A 6,000-nucleotide genomic window follows, 5' to 3' on the forward strand; every position below is an offset into this window, starting at 1 on the left:
TGGAGGCAGGGAAAGGAGCGAAGGGAGTGTTTTCGCTTAATGAGTACAGCATTTCTATCTAGGGTGATGAAACATTTGGGAAATCAAGCTGATGTTTGTAGAACATTGCGGATGTAGCTGGCGCCATTGAGTTGTATACTTAAATTGGTTACAATGGCAGATTTCGTGCCGTGTATGTGATGGAATTCAGCCTTTAAAGGATCAGTGCTGTCAGCAGCAAAACCAGTTTGGGTAGGTCTCTGCAGGTTTTCTGCAACCTCCCACACCCCAGATGTACCCGAAAGGCAGCACATCCATCTCTAGGGACCAGCTTCCATGCGCTCCTCTCAGCGGGAAGCCACCCACCCTTTGCCAAATTGCATATTTCCCCAAACACCCCTAGCGTGAGGACCATTCTTTTAAGTCTAGAGCACAGGATGTTGCTTATTCTCCTTTAATACTTTAATTACTCCACTGATGCTCAAAAATGGGCTACCGTGTAATCAGCCAGATAATAATCAGGTAGTTCATTTGAAATAAAAACTGAGTGCTGAATTGCTATGGAGGGAATAGCAGACAGTCAGAGCCATGACATTCAGTCTCAGTGCTTCTGTTTTCTAAGAGGGCGACTCAAAGAAGCTCCAGTAGCATCTCTGAGCCTCAGTCCCCCTGCCCAAAGGAGAACACAGCCGGCATCACTCAGAGCCCGCCGTGCGTGTGGCTCCTCCTCCAAGGGGCTTTGAATGGCCCCAAGCTAGAACATCGGAAGTTAGGACTCTGTGTTCTCAGGATTCCAGAGGTTAAGTTCATGATGTCTTTCGGATCACTCAGGGCTGAGTGTTGTTGGCAGGTTTTCCCCTACTTCCCTCGCCGAGGGCGTTCGTGGGAGGGAAATCTTTCAGAGACGGGGATGGTGGCTGGAGCACAGCGCGTCCGTGGCGTTTGGGAAGCGATGGCTGTGGTCCCGCCTGGCTTGATGGGGCTTGAAGTCGCTGTGACAAGGACTCCGTGTGGACTGGATTCAGTTCCCCCATGGTCCTCAGGTGGGCACGCAGAGAAGGCAGAAGGGATGTAATAGGAAGGTCCCAAGTTCAAATCTGGGTTGAAGGTCTTCTCTCAACTTAGCTGTAAGAAGCATTTTCTATGCTTCTAAGTATCAAATGTCATTTGGGATTGGCGCATGCACACTGAGTATATGGAATGATTGGCCACTGGGAATCTGTGTACAGCAGAGAATACTCAGTATTCTGTGATAATCTTTGTGGGCAGAGAATCTGCGAGAGAATGGACACATGTGTATGTATGGCTGAATCACTTTGTTATTCAGCAGAAATTATCCCCACCTCGTAAATCAACTATACCTCAGTCGAACTTTAAAAAATGTCATTCTGGGGAGTTCCTGTCATGGCGCAGCAGAAACGAATCTGACTAGGAACCATGAGGTTGCGGTTTTGATTCCTGGCCTCGCTCAGTGGGTTTAAGGATCCAGTGTTGCCATGAGCTGTGGTGTAAGTTGTAGATGCGGCTCGGATCCAGCATTGCTGTGGCTGTGGTGGAGGCCAGCACCTGTAGCTCCGATTCGACCCCTAGCCTAGGAACCTGCATATGCTGCAGGTGCGGCCCTAAAAAGAAAAAAAAATTTCGTTCCGCAAAAGAGGCGTATTTTTTAAATGTTACATGTTAAACTCTCTGCTGTGACCAGCCAGCTTTTGTGTCTGATGTTCTGTCTGTAGGAAAGCAAACTGACAAAATGCCTGCTTGTTAGGTTTGCGTACCTAACTGGTAATGACACAAACAGGGGGTTCGTTAATTCACCATCGGGAGAGTCAGCATTAGTAGACCTTTGCTCTTCTAATAATCCCCGTCTTGACTCTTCCTGACCCATCCCCAGTGCCCACGAATGTTATCATTTGTAAGAGGGACGGTGCCCTCTCCCTCCACGGATTATTCAAGGAACTGGCACAGACGAGAACGCACCTCTTACTGTGGCAGCGTATCTCTTGAGCTCCTGGCAGAGCCTAGGTGTCTGCCACCAAAATCCCCACCTCCGCCAGCGGTGTTCCTGATTTGAGGGCTCACAGAAATCTTGGGGGGTATCTCAGGTGTCCAAGATCTGCTCCATACAGGGGTTCAGCCAATTGCACTCAGCACAGATGCCCCCTTCCCCACAGTGGTCATTAGAAACACCTCCGACAACTGCCAGGGACCGTGCCCAACAGCCAGAGGTTTGGGTTGTCAAGCTTGGCTTCTTTCCACTCCATGACAATCATGTATCAAAGGACATTTTGGACTGGAAGGCAGTCTTACTGGGTAGATTTTGTTGAGCATATGCTAGTAAAATGGTTTAAAAGAGCTCGGAGCCATCTGAACCTTAACTTCTGGATGGAATTCCAAAGATAACTGATTTTACAAACACCAAAGCTCTAGTACGTCAGCTAAGCATCACTTCCACTGGGAAATGAGTGTAAATGTGTGTGTTTCGTATAAGCTGCCTTTATTATCTATAAATAAAACAGCCCAGTGTGAGAAAAAAATAAAAAGGAACTAGCCAGAGGCAGGATGTTTTTTAAAAGATTATTGTCCTGGTTTTTTCACACACATGGGGCAGCTTTTGGAAGCCAGGTGCAAAGGAGGATGCTGCTCATTGTTTTAGCACCTGCCGTCTTTTGGAATGAATGCGATTTCCACAAGCCATTGATAAACTTGGCTTAAACCTTCCTCAAGAATGACTGTCCCCTGTATTTTGATAATACTTCTGAATAACCACCCATGTCTGTCCGCTTTCTGGGGTTTTTTTTGGGTTCTGTTTTGTTTCCATTCGACTCTCAGACCCTTTCCCTTCGCTTTTGCTATTTTATTCTCACAATGCTGCCAGTGAAACAATAGGTCTTGGTACCCAGGGTAGAAAGCTAATTACAAACAACAGCGGCATATTGTTCAAAAAACAAAAGTGGTACATTAATGAGGCTTGTTTAGAGACATGAATCGCCAATGGCCCTGACCCTTTCAATACGAAGCTGTTTACATAATGCATTCATTTACCATCATACACTGCCAGCCTTCACAGAAATATTCTCTTGGTTTTAAAAACTCAGGCAGAAGGCTAGTAAGGATTTTTATATGCACATTTTTTTTTTTTTTTTTACTCCATCCGTCTTCCAGGCTTACAGATGTAGAGAAAAAAAAAACCAATGGGGAGAGGGAAGGGGGCGGGGCAGGATGGGGGAGGGAAGTAAGAGGCACAAACGGATTATGTATAAAAGAAGCAATACCAGGAGTTCCTGTCATGGCTCAGCTGTAAGCCAACTAGCATCCATGAGTTGTAGGTTCAATCCCTGGCCTTGCTCAGTGGGTTAAGGATCCAGCTTTGCCATGAGCTATGGAGTAGGTTGCAGCTGTGGCTCGGATCCCGTGCTGCTGTGGCTGAGGCGTCGACCAACAGCTGGAGCTCCGATTCAATCCCTAGCCTGGGAACTTACATATGCCATAGGTGTGGCCCTAAAAAGCAACAACAACAACAAAAAACTCTGGCCGAAGCCTAGCAAGAATTGTTATATGCACAGTTCTTCCTCCTTCTGTCCTCTTCCTGCCTGTCCTTCTCGGTTTATTCTTGGTCCTCCAGAGACGTGGGATTCCCCTGGACTGGGCACACAGCACTCAGGATGGTGTCACCTGTCACCTGCCCCAGGCGTTTTACTGCTTTAGAGAACCAGAGCAGCCTGCAGATGCTGCGGAGAGCTTAAATATTAAAGCCTTCTTGGGCAGGTGGCTGCCAGAGATAGTCTCAGGGCGTTGTCTCCTTATGCTTTTTGTGCTACAAAAAATATTTCAGGTTTTTCAGTTGTCTTTGAAACTGATAGCATTAGTGGCCTGAACCTAGCCAGAACCCAGATTGGGGCTTGAACCCACCCTAAAGCCAGACTGGGACTTGAGCCCACTTGCCGGGACTCGAACCAGCCCAAAGCCAGATTGGGACCTAAACCCACGGTTTTAAATGAGAATCACTCACCCTGGGTCTGGACTCACTGAGGTTCAGGGTCTTCATGTCTCTGAGCAGAAGAAATTCAGTGAGAGACAAAGTGATAGGCAAGAAATAGATTTATTAGGATGGGACGCTTGTGAGAGATGCCAGTGGGCAGGCGAGGGGGCTCTATCCCCCGGATCCGGTGGGCTACAGTTTTATCATCCAAGGGGGGTGGGGCTCAGACAAGACCGACTCTTCCTCTTTCTTCCAGCAGTAGCTCCCCTTTAGTACTGGAAAAGGTGTGTATTCAAATCAGCAGAAGGGCTGTCCTCAAACTCCCCCATCCCCCACCCAATGACCTGAGGCAATTCTCGAGCCTCCACCAGTCAAGCAAGCCTGCCTCCTGATGACGCTCTTGAGCAATTATTAACTCACAGTGATCTCCCAACGGCCCCTAGGTTTCCCTCTTTATTGGGACTTCTCCAACCACCTGTCCCTGCTCCATCCCTATCACCTTGACAGGTGCAATGCAGATAAAAATAATATAACGTAAAACATGCTTTTAATTAAAGTATAGTAAGTGCAGAAAAGTGTGAAACTCACATGCATCCAGCTCAATGAATTTTCTCAACCTGCAAAAACACCCATATAGATGAAGACGCAGAAGAAAAGACAAATCCCAGAAGCTTCCCTGAGCCCTTCCTAATCTCAGCCAGGTCTGCTTCCCAAAGGCGACCACGGCCTGACACCAAAAGTTAATGTTTCCCTTATAAATGAAGACTTTATTATTTTTTTTCTTTTTAGGGCCGCACCCATGGCATATGGACACTCCCAGGCTCAGGGTCGAATCAGAGCTACAGCTGCCCGCCTACACCACAGCCACAGCAACGTGGGATCTGAGCCGCATCTGCGACCTACCCCACAGCTCACAGCAACACTGGATCCTTAACCCACTGAGGAAGGCCAGGGATCAAACCGGCAACCTCATGGTTCCTAGTCGGGGTCGTGAACCACTGAGCTATGACGGGAACTCCAAGGAGGACTTTAAATATACATTTCAGAAGAATGGAGTTATCTGATGGTGAGCATCCTCTGGGCTGTCGTTTTGACCTGCTGAGGAGGGAGAGTTCATCCATCTAGCTGCGGGGGGCAGGTTGTTCCCAGTGCAGCGAGGTTGCCTATGGTATGAACGGGCCGCCCTCGTCGCCCATTCTGCTGCTGATGGGTAGCGGCCCCGGCTGAGGTTATTAGGGTGAATGCTGCTGCGATCAATCTCCTACATATTTTTCAGGGCACATGCACACAGCTTGCTGGATCACAGGGCACATGTGTGTTTAACCTCCACGGATACTGCCAGAAAGGTTTCCAAAGTGATTGCAGCAATATTTTCTTCAGTGTGACCAGTGGGAGTTCTGATTTATGCTACATGCTTGCCAACGCTTGGCATTTTCTGTCTTTTTCTTTGAAATTGTGTCATTACTCTATCATTGTGGTTTTCATTTGCATTTTCCTGAGAAATAATGGTTCTGAGAACTCTTTCCTTTGCCTCTTTGGCCATTTCAGCATCATTTTTTTGTTTGTTTTGTTTTGTTTTGGTGAAGTGCCTATGGAAACCTTTGACCAACTTTTATTGAATTTTCTGTCTTTTGCTGATTAGTTTGTAGAAGTTACTGATACATTCTGACAAGTCTATGTTGAATATATTTATTGAAAATATATCCTTCAGTCTTATGGTTTCCTTTTTCTCTCTCTTAATTCAGTTCCTTGTGGGGTGGGCCAAGGTGCCAGGACTCAGCTCCTAGAAGCGCCCCCTCAGGTCCCAGCCTCAGGTCCCGGCTCCAAAGCCTGCCAGAGGCTCTCTCTTGTGGGCCACAAGGGAGTCTTGCAGCCTGTCACCTGATCAAGGGGTGACTTCCCGATCCAAGCCACTTTCCCATCCATCTCAGGGGAGGGGCTTATGCGAGGGAGGGGGTAGGGGTGGGACTTTTGAGGATCTCCTTAAGCTTCTACTGTCAGTGGCTATGAAATCAGGTGGTTTTAAAAACCACTTTGAAAAC

This window comes from Phacochoerus africanus, chromosome 3, assembly GCF_016906955.1.
Source record: "Phacochoerus africanus isolate WHEZ1 chromosome 3, ROS_Pafr_v1, whole genome shotgun sequence".
Classification (NCBI taxonomy): Eukaryota; Metazoa; Chordata; class Mammalia; order Artiodactyla; family Suidae; genus Phacochoerus; species Phacochoerus africanus.